The sequence below is a fragment of the Equus przewalskii genome, chromosome 4 (genome assembly GCF_037783145.1).
Source record: "Equus przewalskii isolate Varuska chromosome 4, EquPr2, whole genome shotgun sequence".
Classification (NCBI taxonomy): Eukaryota; Metazoa; Chordata; class Mammalia; order Perissodactyla; family Equidae; genus Equus; species Equus przewalskii.
Genome location: NC_091834.1, coordinates 99,542,751 through 99,556,179, shown reverse-complemented (window position 1 = coordinate 99,556,179; position 13,429 = coordinate 99,542,751). Strand labels below are relative to the sequence as shown.

General features: G+C 37.3%; 1 protein-coding gene across 1 annotated transcript in view; it reads right to left on the bottom strand.

The window, feature by feature from the left end:
- Positions 1 to 13,429, bottom strand: part of CNTNAP2 (contactin associated protein 2) — a 1,871,069-nt gene that overhangs the window by 798,452 nt on the left and 1,059,188 nt on the right. The gene's annotated exons all lie outside the window — the stretch shown is intronic.

Here is a 13,429-nt window from a genome sequence, read left to right as displayed (position 1 = left end):
TATAAGAAACTTCAAGCCAGAACTTCCCAGCCATGTTGCTCCTAAATTACTGGCCCACAGAAAAGGAAGAGATAATATATTAATACTCTGTGGAGCCACTAAATTTTGAGGTAGTTCGCTTGCAGCAATAGATTAATTCAGATTATAACTAACAAATCCTGCTGTCACTTTCTCAAATAGTTTTTAAAATTTGGAAGGCAAAGATTAACAAGAAAATTAGCCTGCAAAGCAGAGTAACTGGTAGAATGTTGACCATTCCCTTGGTTAGCAATAGGTTAAAGGTGTTTGGTCTCTGATACTGAAATTTCTGGTGCTCTAGCTCCCTTTGAAATGGAGGCAAACATATTATTTATTTTCTGCATTTTTTCTCTTTATGTACAAATATAATATCAATAAAAATGATGGTGTATTAGTGCCTGTGATGCTTTCAGTGATTACTCTAAAGCTCAGGAATTAACCTACTTAATAGATTAATAGCAGGGCCATTTGGAGATCTAAATTCCAGCTGGAATTTTCAGGGTCAGAAATGAATAGATATAAAATGGATAGAGAGTTAATCTTAATTAAAATTTGCCAGGTTAGTAGAAAGATTATATAGAATAGAGAGGAAAATTCTTGTTTGTTTTGGCTTAGAGCTTTAGATTTATTATATCTATGAATTTGGAATAAAAAAGTGTAATATTTACACTTGGGTCCTTGTTACTGGGTTCTGCAATCCGAGAATGTGTCCTAACACCCGCAGTGAATTGCAATCCTGTCAGTCTCAATTGCATCTCACTATCAGTAAGCTGGGAAACTTTCCCCTTTACAGGGTCATTATAATTATGTTACCTAACTGGCATGTTTGAGATTTCTGTTTCAAGACTTAGTACATAAAAACTTCATACTTGATTTGAAGTCCACTTAGTATTTTATTATTCTTGCTGACAAAAGGAACACATGCATTTTCAAGGCTTTAAAATTTTAACTCAGAAATACATCAGTGAAAAACACCCTGTTATTTGTTTTGACATTAAAATGCCAATCCAAATTGCTGTAAGTTATAATGCTACACTGATGGGACAGAAAAAGTAAACAATGGTCAACAGGGTGGAAAATTTTACATGTCTAAAACCACATGCATACAAGATTTCTCTGCTTATACTTGTAAAGTTGGGAAGTTTGGGAGGTTGGAGAGAGGCTGGTAGAATGTTGTAAGGATGCTAAAAACCGTTCGTTGTCTTCCTTTCAATACAATCTTAGAAGATTGTGCAAAGTGTCTACTAGTCTCTATTGCTTACCCAACCTTCCTGAATGATTCTGCCTGGACGGAATAGGAGTCCAAGCAAGCAGGTGTTAGAGAGGGGCCGGAAGTAAGCCCACTGAAAGCTGGTGCCTGCGCAGTGGGGACAGCCACGCAGCATACTTGCCCGGCATGACTGACTTCAAGATAGGTTGACTGAGCAAATAAATACACATAGTGAAGATAGTAGGAGCCAGGTTCTCATAGTCAGAGAAGGAGGATACAAATGGAAAGAAGGATATCTTGAATGAATCTTGTGGATTTGGATTGAAATTTAATCAATGATTGTGAACTTATGGTTTTCAGTGTATATAGATAGATGTAGAAATAAATCTAGATGGAATTGTGTGTATGCTCAATATACAGATTCCTACCATCCACTGATGATAGTCTTGGAGCAGGGTCAGCCCAGAAGAACTGAGTACCCCTATGGTTCATATCTTAGTTTCTCTAGTGAATAAAACTGAGAGGCCTTCTCTGACCACCAGTTAACTAACACTCCTCCCTCTTAGCTCTCTATCCCCCTTACCTAATTCATTTTTTCTGCATAACACATCATCATCTGATATCTTGTGTGTTTGTTTACAGTTTTTTCTCCTTTTACTAGAATGCAAACTCCATGAGACTTTCACTCCTGTTGAATCTTACTTAGAAGGGGCTCAACTTGCCTGTTGAATGAACAAATGGAGGGCCACTGAAGGATTTCGAGCAAGAAAATCACTTGATCAATTGGTGTTATGTTATTATTTCTCTGGTGAAGATAAGAATAGCCTGGTCGAGGGAAAATTGGAAGCGGGATTGTCTTATGAAGACGTCGTTGGAGAAATTCTAAATTCTCATCTGGAATATGTTGATAAAGCTAATGTAGAGGAAATGAATAAAAGATATTTCACAGGGAGATATGACAGAACTGGCTGATCTATCGGATATGAGTATTGCACAGAGAGGAAGATGACTAGAATGACTCTTTGATTTCTGGCTGAGCAACTAGATAAATGCTTTTGCCTCTACCCATAGAGAGGGGCACAGGAAGAACATCAGGTCTTTAAGAAGCGGGATGAAAGGAGCAGGAGAAAGGGTGGTGGGTGGTTTTGATGAGTTCAGAGCCGAAACTTTTCAAGTCTGAGTTACTTGCGGAATATCCAAGATAAAATTTTCAGTCCAACAAGTTAATATTAATGTCAGGACAGCAGCAAAGAGATATCAGAATTTGGGAAAGATTTTTGAGTCATGCTGTGGAAGGAGAAGAAACTGCATGAAGAAACTGTACAGTGCACTAAGCAAAGAAACCCAAGGCTGGAACTCTAGGATCATCTACATATCAGGGGTAGGATCAGGAAAATAAAGCAGTGAAGAAAACCAAGAAAGAGGTGGAAGAAAAACCAAGAGGGAGGGATATCAAGGAAGTGAAGGAATTATCATCAGTGCGAAAGATCACAGAATCCAAATTATATAAAGACTTAGGGTTTGACTTGGGTTTACCATTTAGATAAATGGGAAATATAGGGAAACCAAAGAAATGGGTGTGGATAATGAATTGCAGTGTTGAAGGAGCACATGACATGTGGGCCAGCAGAGAGAGAGTAGCAATTCTAGCACTCTATTATCAAATAACGATATACTAACTAATGAAAGGCTAACTTCTTTGGAGGCAATTTTCATGAGCTAATATTAATTATGTAAATTATTTAATATAATCTGTTGGCTTTTTCAAATTTAGTATGCTATTTATATTTATTACATTTATTGTTTATTTATAATGGATGAGTACAAGGCTAAGAATTTTGCCTCTATCACTTTTTGACCTTGGGTAAATAAATTAAATTCTCTGTTCCTAGTTTGTTTATCTGTAAAATGGGCAAAATTATAATATTCTAGCACAAGAGGTTGTGAAGAATTAGTAAAAATATACCTATAAAGTAAGTGCCTAGAAAATGCCCATAGTATATATCAAAAAGATCTCGCCATCATCATTGAAAGACAGGGTTAATAATACCCAATTCCTGTGGTTTTCATGAACATTCAATAAAATACTATAAGAAAAGCCCTTAGCACACTGACTGGCACTCAGGATGTGCTCAGTAATGGCAGCTCTACTATTATCATTTAATTGCACAGCTTTGATTAAATAACATGGCAATTTCTCACACAGAAATATTTTGATATTTGAGAGATTTGTTTTATACTCTAAAGAAAATTAGAAATTACTTTCTTATTGCACTCATAAATATTCCAATTTTCAAAGCCTACGTATTTTTGAGTACTTTGAGGAGGGAAGACTGCCCTTTTTTATTAGTATTTTTGCATGTGATAAAGGAAAATATGAATATAAACTAGAGTCACAATTATCTGCTTTAAGATGATATGGATAATCCAAAATACTAGGAAATCCAACACAAATTCTCTTTGGCTATGGAATGTTCCTAAATATTTGATATTCTGGAAATTAACTTCAAGTCAATACAAAGCCAGATTGTGAAGATATATTTTAGGAGCTGCTTTGAAACTCAGTACACAAGAAATGCTTCATTTATAGGACTTGCTCTTGCCCTTGTCACCGTAACACCATTTTTTGGCTTTGATACTTAGAAGGATGCTTGGCCCAAAATAGGAGCCCATGACCCATCCTTTTTCCTCTTCTTTCTCTTCTTCTTTGTTATGATATTTTTTGTTGATGATGATGGTACTATTATCCTCGATGCCATCTCTTCATTGTTCTGTGCTCAGTATAAAGATGACGCTTTTCTTCTTTTGTAAGAGTGTTCCATGTTCTTCAATGAAGTGTGACATTAGAGTCTGAAGGCAAAATACTTTGAGAATGCTTCAAATTTCACTAACCTGATACTCTCCAAGAATGATAATTTTTTCCCAAAATGCTGACACTATCTATTCTGAGTTACTAAAATTGACTTTTGTTGCATATAAAAATGTGTGTAAATTTTTATCGTCTCAATTTTTTACTATAACGTAAATTCTCTGCTATGAGATAATTTATTTAACATATTTAACATCCAATAACATGTCATAGAAAATTTAGGAAAGAGATAGAAATAATAATCTCTAGAGAATTCCATTTCCTATGATATGACAATGTGAGGAACCTGAAATTTTTCCAGTTCAAAACACCTAGAAATGCTGGATAAAATGTAACACATGTCCTTTAACTTATATATCTAAGAATCCGAAAAGTAGGAGAAGATTTCAGGGGTCAAAGGAAAAGGAAAAGCTAAAATTCAGGGTGTCAGATCACGCTGGACTAGTAGTATTCAGAGGGTATTTGCTAATCTTTGTAATGCAGAGGTTTGGACTTTAAAGGCCAAGCAGAATTAGAAATCCAGTGTTGGACTTGTGCAAGCAATAGGAACAACACCCCCCTGCCCGCCCCGCCTCCACACACACACACATACATACACCACATAAAGCCCCAAAATGCTAAAGTCTCAGCTGAAGCAGATACTGGAAAAAATTTGCTAGTCAGCAAAGAGAGATGACAAGGAAATTTGTCTCTCCTTTCCTGCCTAGAAAAAGAAAAAAAAAGAAAAATTATGTCCTGAGAATTCATAAGCCACAGGCTTGCTCAGCAAAATTATGGCTTTCAAATTTACCCTGACTATAGGGTGTAATCCCCAAGCCCAGAAATTAAAATAGAAAAAGTGCTTCTAAGCTGCTGTCTTTTGAAGGAAGAGTAAGTCTTCTCTGGATTGACTCTGGAATTACACAATTCCTGAAGGCAGAAACCTGAGAAATTTAAACTCACAATCCAAACATATAAAACACAAGAAAATAAGCCTAATGAACACAATTCAGCAGAAACATATCAGAAAAATTTGGCCCCTCATGAATTTCAGATAAATTTTAGGATTGAGAATATGGTAAACATTCAGAAATTATTTAAAGAAATAAAAAGTGGGATAAAATATATAAGAAAGGAATGAGATAATATTAAAAATAATTAGTCAAATTTGATAAATAACCAAATAGATCCTCCAGGAATGAAAAACATTTTATTGAGATTAAAAATTCATTAGTTGTGTTAAGCAGATGAGACAAAGCTAAAGAATATATCTGTGAACTGAAAGATATATTGGATACCTAGAATATAGTCCAGAAATAAAAAGTGATTAAAAATATTAAATATAAATTTTAAAATGTAGAGGAAGAAAATGAGGTCACAATATATTTGACTAAAATTTCAGAAGAAGAGAAAAGAGACAACAATGGAGAAGTAATTCAAAGATAAAATGTCTGAGAATTTTCCAGAACTGATTAAAAACTCAGATTCAGGGAACACAATAATTCCAAACAAAATTTCAAAAAAAATCAATCTACTGCGAGACACAGAATAGTGTAAAAGCAGATGATCAAGGAACATAAAAGTAGCAGGAGACAAGGCAGACGACTCCTAAGGAACCATACTCAAGTAGACAGGAAACTTCCTTACAAGGGAAAACGAAAGGTAGAATACAGTAGAATAATTCATTCCAGGTTCTGAAAGAAAATAATATTCTAATGTAGAATTACATATCGAGCTAAATTATCAAACAAGAAAGAAAGTGAAATTAAGACCTTTTCAGACAAACAAAAACTGAAGCAATTTACCACCAACAGACTCCTTTAAAAACTTCAAAACCAAGAGATACGTGTCAAAGAGAAAAGAACTAAGTCCAAAATGAGGAGAAATACAAGAAGGCATAGTAAGAGGAAAAATATGGCAAACGTGAAAAAATCTAAAAATACATTGACTACATAAAAATAAAATTATAAAAGTGATAATGACTAACATAGAAGTTCAAAAAAGAGGCGGAACTAAAATGCAGGACAAAAGTAGGATATAGGATGGTAGGAGATGACCAGAGTTACATTATGCCAAGTCTTATGGACAGAATTATGTTCTCCCAAAATTCATATGTTAAAGCCTTAACTCCCAGTGTGACTGTATTTGAAGAGAGAGCCCTCAAGGAGGTAATTAAGGTTAAATAAGGTCATAAGGGTGGGCCCTGATGCTATAGGACTGGTATCCTTATAAGAAGAGGAAGAGACACCAGATCTCTCTCCCAAGTGCCCAGATGATGTGAGGACATAGCAAGAAGGTGGCCATCTGCAAGGTAGGAAGACAGGTGTCATCAGAAACCAACCCTGGCACCCTGATCATGGATTTCTAGCCTCCAGAACTGTGAGGAAAAAAATAAGTTTCTGTTGCTTAAGCAACCCAGTCTGTGTTATTTTGTTCTGGTGGTCTGAGCAGACTAAGACACCAAGTTTCCTTCATAGTTCAGGATAAAGATCGAGGTGTTAAGTTACTTTGGACTTCGATAAACATTTATTTGCTGAATGAAAAATTATAAGGATAATCCCTAAAATAGGAAATATGAAGTATATATATTTTAAAGCAATGGTGGGGGTAATATATATGTATATATTTAAATATTTGATCAAGCAGAAGGAAGGAAAAAAGAAGGAATAAAAGGAACACAGAAAAAGCAGGAACAAAAGCAAAGTGGTAGAAATATAGCCAAGTATAGCAACACAGTCATGCATCACTTACAATACCATAGGTTCTGAGAAATACGTTGTTAGGTGATTTCATCATTGTGCGAACATCATAGAGTACACTTACACAAACCTAGTTGGTATAGCCTACTACACACCTAGGCTATAAGGTACTAATCTTATGGGACCACCATTATATATGCGATCTCTCATTGGCCAAAACATCTGTATGTGGCGCACAGCTGTAGTTAAAATTGATTTTAACAATGCTGAGCATACCACACTGAAAAGATAGATTGTACCATCAGATTTTTTAAAAAATTTAGTGGGGACTGGCCCCGTGGCCAAGTGGTTAAGTTTGCACGCTCCGCTGCAGGCGGCCCAGTGTTTCATTGGTTCGAATCCTGGGCGTGGACATGGCACTGCTCATCAAACCACGCTGAGGCAGCGTCCCACATGCCACAGCTAGAAGGACTCACAACGAAGAATATACAACTACGTACCGGGGGGCTTCGGGGAGAAAAAGGAAAAAAACCAATTAAATAAAAATTAAAAAAAAAATTAGCAATAGACTATATTTAAGAAGCACATCTAAAACGTAGGAAACAAGAAGAGTTCAAAGTAAAACAACTGAAAAAGATAAGAAAGGCAAATACAAATTTTAAAAACCTGGTGTGGCAACAATGACGTTAATAGACAACCTTAGAGATATCATTCAAAAATATTGATATAACTTATAGCATTGACAATAGCATTCCATGTGTGGCAGCACAGACTCCATAGCGAGCATGTCCGAGTTTGATCCTGCTTATTCTAGTTTACCATTTATGTTTCACTAAACTCCTTAAAAATTGTGCCTCCCAGTTTTTCTTCATCTCTAAAATAGAGAAAATAATGGTAGCTCTCTTATAGTATTATTTTGAGGATGCCCCGAGTAAACACATGTAAAGTTAGCAAGCATATAGTCTGGAACACAGTAAGACACTCAGCGTTACCAAGGAGGATGAAGTGGCAAAATATATAAGATAAAACCAAAAACAAATGAAGAAACAGGCATTCTGATGGCTAAAGATGGTTAATATATAACAATAAAGGTAAAATTCACTAGAAAGTTATAAATATTCTCAATATGTCGCACCTAATGACATAGCATTCAAATAGATACATTTTCAAGAAATTCAAGAAGTACTCCGGCAAGAAAATCGTCTGGCATGACTGTCCCCTTGCCCCCAGTCCTAGGCCCCTTCCCCAAGTGCTTCGGCAGCACCCAGCGCAGGAGTTGTGGTACAATCTCCTATTATGCAGATCGTTGTATGTACACACATTTCTGTGGAAGGTGATAGAAGCAATCATCAATTTCTCATAAATATCTATGAATCGCAAGCAGACAAAAACTTCTGGCTCAGGGGACTTGGTAAATCGACCATAGTTCTACCTCCTCTGTCTCTGAAAACTCACCAAGATAACAAGAAATCAATAAAAAAGTATAAACTCCATAATGTCACAGAAATTAGAATATAATGATTGGTGAGAGATTTCAACAAACTTTTAAAAGAGAATGAGGTCAATGAGGAGTGAAAACAGAGATGGTGATAGAGAAAAAGTACGTAAGCACCTGTGGAGAGAAACACCTATGAGAAGTGACCAGGCTGCAGGGTGGAACCCCGGAAAGACTCAAAACCCAGAGGTACAATGTCTCATGAAAAAGGCTGAAGGTGGTACCATCCCTCCCAGTCCCCTAAAAGACTACGTGAGCAATGCTCTGAGAAGCGCCGCTGGGCACCTCAGCTGGAGTCACTCATTGATGGGGGAAGGCGTGTGTGAAATTGTGAGACTCAAAATGGGAGGTTGGCTAGCATTACTGCAAGTTACACGGTGGAATTCCTTTCCATGCTTCCAGAACTCAGCCAGAGACGACTGGATTCTCCTCTGGAGAAACAAACAGACTCAAAAACACACTTCAGGGTGCAATGAAAGGGTCATATCATTGTCACTGATCATTTGATAAAGCCATCAGTTAACAAGCTTCACCCCGAGACAAATATCCCTTCAAGGTGGTCCACTGTCTAACGTGCACACGGCCGTACATGAGTGATTCACAGGCCTTGTCAAAATTGTGAAAAAAACCCCACTGATTTGAAATGAATGCATTGGTGACTGAGATTTGAAGATACACATTAAAACTGTGGTGAGGGGAAAATGTAAGTATCCATTGAGATCTATAAATAAATTACTTTTTACCAGTAACAGTTGAAAAACCGTGTTACAAATAGAAAAAATAGACATTTAGCCATTTAATTGAACTCCTAAAGGGCCAAATTTCTTCATGAGAAGGCTATCACATTAACAGTTTTTCACCTCCCTGGTCATATTTTTGGGAAATAGGGATAAAACCTGCTCATGTTTGAGTAAGGGGAAAAAATTGATAAAATTTAAATTACAGGCTGAAGTTTTACAGATTCCGAGCTAAATGCAGCCTATTTGACTATTTGAGATTCTTCTCTGTGAAATGAGTTTTATTGTCAGTATGGCTTTTCATTATTCACACTAAACTCCCACCACCTGCTAGAAAGACACATAAAACAAATGATTTCGCAGGCTGTGTTTGCTTTCTTGTGATGAACGAATCCATCCCAAGTCGTCTTTTTGGAATCATAAGTGAAATATTGGCAGTTTATATTTTAAAAATGTTTATTCTATCTCCAGTGTATATATTCTTCTGTATATAAAAGTTTGTGCCAAAGAAAATATGATTCTTTCCTAAGCCAAAAACGAAAAAACCCAAAAAACCAGGGCTTGAGTACAATAAACTAAAATGCTCGCTGTTCTGGCTCTCCATGATTAACAAGCACGGCTATTCAATTCGGGTACTATGACTACACTTTATAATATAAACACTAGTGAATTCAAGGACATTTCTGGCCATAATGTCACCTATTTACTGCCATGCCTAGAAACAGCTCGAGAGAATGATACTTTTGTCAAATCCAGAAGTCTCCTTTATGAAGTAATAATTACTCTCAAATAACATTTCAATGCTCTAATAATTATATATTAAAATAATAAGACATACCTTGTTCTTTTGGGATTAATGTCTCAAAATAACAAACCAGTAAAAGAAATTCCCCCTACATTTGCAGTATAGAATATGAAAATATCACACAAATTTTTAGAGTTGTAGTTATTTTTGCATATACCTCAAATTTATGGTAAAATGGTAGGTTTTACAAATTAATACTACAATGACTTTTCTTGGGAAAGAAATCTGGTAAAACAGACTTTGTGTGTGTGTGTGTGTGTGAGAGGAAGATTGGCCCTGAGCTAATATCTATTGCCAGTCATCCTCTTTTTGCTTGAGGAAGGTTGTCACCGAGCTAACATCCGTGCCCATCTTCCTCTGCTTTATGTGGGACGCCTACCACAGCGTGGCCTGACAAGCAGTGCTAGGTCTGTGCCCGGGATCTGAACCTGCGAACCCTGGGCCGCCAAAGTGGAGCATGTGAACTTAACCACTACCATACCGAGCTGTCCCAGACATATTTTGATAATATGAAAATCACAGAAAACATATTAGCAACTTTGAGCCTGACCATTTTGAATGCTGTAAAATTGGCATCCTGGGTTAAAAACACCATCGAGGGGTTAAGAACGGTTAGCACATTCTTCATCTTTTCTCAGTAAGGTTTCTCTGATCAGTTAGATTGGAATATTGTGATTGAATATATGGATGTACGAAAGGAAGAATGTGAACCAGTGGGGGCTTGGTCAGCAAAGAAAGTGTAGAAGAAAAGGGAGCCTCAGAGGAAGTGAAGATATGGCCCAGCAAGCAGTGGCTGCGGACAGGGAGATCTGCCAAGGAGTTGGAGTATGGGCTTCCCATGGCCTGGACCACTACCGTGTAGAGGTGAGTGGAGTCTTAGCTAGTCTCTCAAGTGTTCTGGTCCCTGTTGCATGGTGAAGATGCTTGCAGCAGGCTCCTTAACTTTAAGCCATTGAAGAAAAAATCATACATCTAGCTGGAGCATCCTTCCCTTTAATGTTCAGGGAGGATAAAGTCTCTTAGTATTAATTCTGTTATTCAAAACAGTTAGAGATGCAGATTAAATGTCATAATTCATAAAAGATAGGATTGAGCATTGAGTGCTACCGAATTACTTACTAAATGACATAAGACTGTTCTATTTCTCTCGACTTCTGATAAGAGTGGGAAAAAAAGTTCCTGGGTTACAGCTCAGGAAAGAATGACTGAGCACAACAATTTAAACTGAGGAAAACTCTGATAGGAGCCAAACAGAAATAAGATGAAATGTTTCCAAATGAAAATGCCCAAAGTCACATTAAAACATGGCTGGGAAGGCCAGGGTCTGTCCTTTAAGTGGTCTCTCAAGGCGACATTCATCATCTTACAGTTATAGTTACCAGACACCATGGGAAACTGTTCTTGCTCCAATAGGCTCAGAAGATTCACTTTGTCAGCATCCCAAAGCTGGATTTATATCGCAGGGGCAAGAGCGCATCAGCTAAGTTTAGGGGAATGTTTGTTTATTAACGTATTAAAATGAGAACTGTAGCCGCGCTGTGGACTGCCAGCTTGAGCAGCTTTCCCCCTGCAGGCAGGGAGGATGTGTCAGATGTTCTAGCCTATTGTCAGCTGTGTTGTGGGGAATGCTGAAGATGGAGAGCCGCATCCTCGCTCTCAAAGCCGCTGTGGGAACTACAGCACCTGCCATCCACGGCAAGTTCTCTTAGGCAATGGGGATTTAGAGACAGTGTTTACACTACTTTGTTCATTTATGAACAGTACAATACATCCATTTCCCATATATATTTAAATACACATACATACAATACTATATACACTTCATTAAAATGTGTAACAAAATACACACTCTCATGCACACACACAGAGTGTGCACTTATGAGTGAGCAAGCCTGGAGAAGTTTCCAGAGAGAACAAACTAGCCCAATATTTCTTATATCAAACGAGCAACACTTGGGTTTAATCGTGAAGTGATTAACATGATCAAAATAATTAATATAACCATGCCATGATCAAATATTTTGCTCTAAATGTGTTTCGTTAATGTAACATTTATTACTAAGATTATTGATTTGCAAAAAGAATGTCTGTTTAAGATTTATATCTGAAAATATCTGTGAAAACACAAGCGTTCTCTAACTTTATCAAAGAGCCAGCCCCGGTGGTCTAGTAGTTAAGATTGGGCACTCTCACCACCACGGCCTGGGGTCTTTTCCTGGTCAGGGAAGCAGACCACCCATCTGTCAGTTGTCCACACTGTGGTTGGCTGCGTGTTGCTGCGATGCTGAAAGCTGTGCCACCAGTATTTCAAATACCAGCAGGATCACCCATAGTGCACAGGTTTTGGAAGAGCTTCCAGGGAAGACAGACTAAGAAGAAGGACCTGGCCACACACTTCCCCAAAACACTGGCCATGAAAACTCTGTGAATCGCAGCGGAGCACCATCTGATACAGCGGCAGAAGGTGAGAGTGCAGAAGACCAGGCAGAGCTCAGCTGTATTTCTGCTGTACGCAGGGTCCTAGGCGACAGAATCCACTTGACAACAGCAACAACAAAATTTTACCAAGCATACTCTTGAGGCACACAGTCATTGTTCTGTAAATCTAGGAGATCTTTGTAATCTGCAGCCTCCACAACACTCCAAAGAAATTCAGTCAAGAAAAGACATACAAAAGTGATAAAACAAGTCATCAAACAAAAATGTCAATTTTCATGAACTTCAAAACACAGAAAAATTAAAGGCCTCCTGTAGAGTCAAAGCAAAGGCTAAGAGTTAAAGTAAATGTAATAACACTTTTTTTATTATTCACAAGACTGTGTATCGTATACAAACTGAAGAAAAGTCAATAGCGGTACATAAAATGCCCAACTTAGAAAAGTGAGCTGTAATTTCTTGGGAAATTAAATCGGACCTCTACTCAGAATATCACCCTCATAAATTTGTAGTGGTTAAATTCCACCACAAAAACGATACACAAAAGTAGCTCGCCCAGTTAATTGCAAATCCTCATAATATATATCCCTCCAGATTTTAAAACAATATTGATTTACTAATATCTTAATTTCAGAAATGAGTCTTCATATTAGTACCCACATTTAAGCAATGAGAGGGCGTCTGGATTGGATTAAATCCCCTTTGTCATGTGAGTTCCCAGTGTTAAAGTTGAGAACACCCTAGGATATTTTTATCTACCCATTCATTCATCATCAGTTGCAGCACAAAAACTCTAGCTATGTTCCTCTGATATTGAGCTAGATAAGGTCAAAATCAAAAAATCATATACAGTATTTATTAAGCCATGCTCTCAGGAAAAACTTTATTAAATTCACAACCAACTGGTAACGAGTGAGAAAGATCAAGTTTGGGGGAGGGATAATGAGTCTGGTTCTGCATATGCTCAATTTGAAGGGCTGTGAGATGTTTGGGAAAAGACATCCAATCAGAAGTTGGAAATAAAGTCACAAAAAGGAGAGAGAGAAAGAATACACTAAATCAGTCAGAGCAAGTCTTTGCTTTTTTTCAAATTAAGAAATATTGTTAGAAAGTATTGTCTCTACGCCAGCCAAGTGAGTGTGTTTCACCTAATTGCAATAAGGCATTCCCTCCTTTGTGCT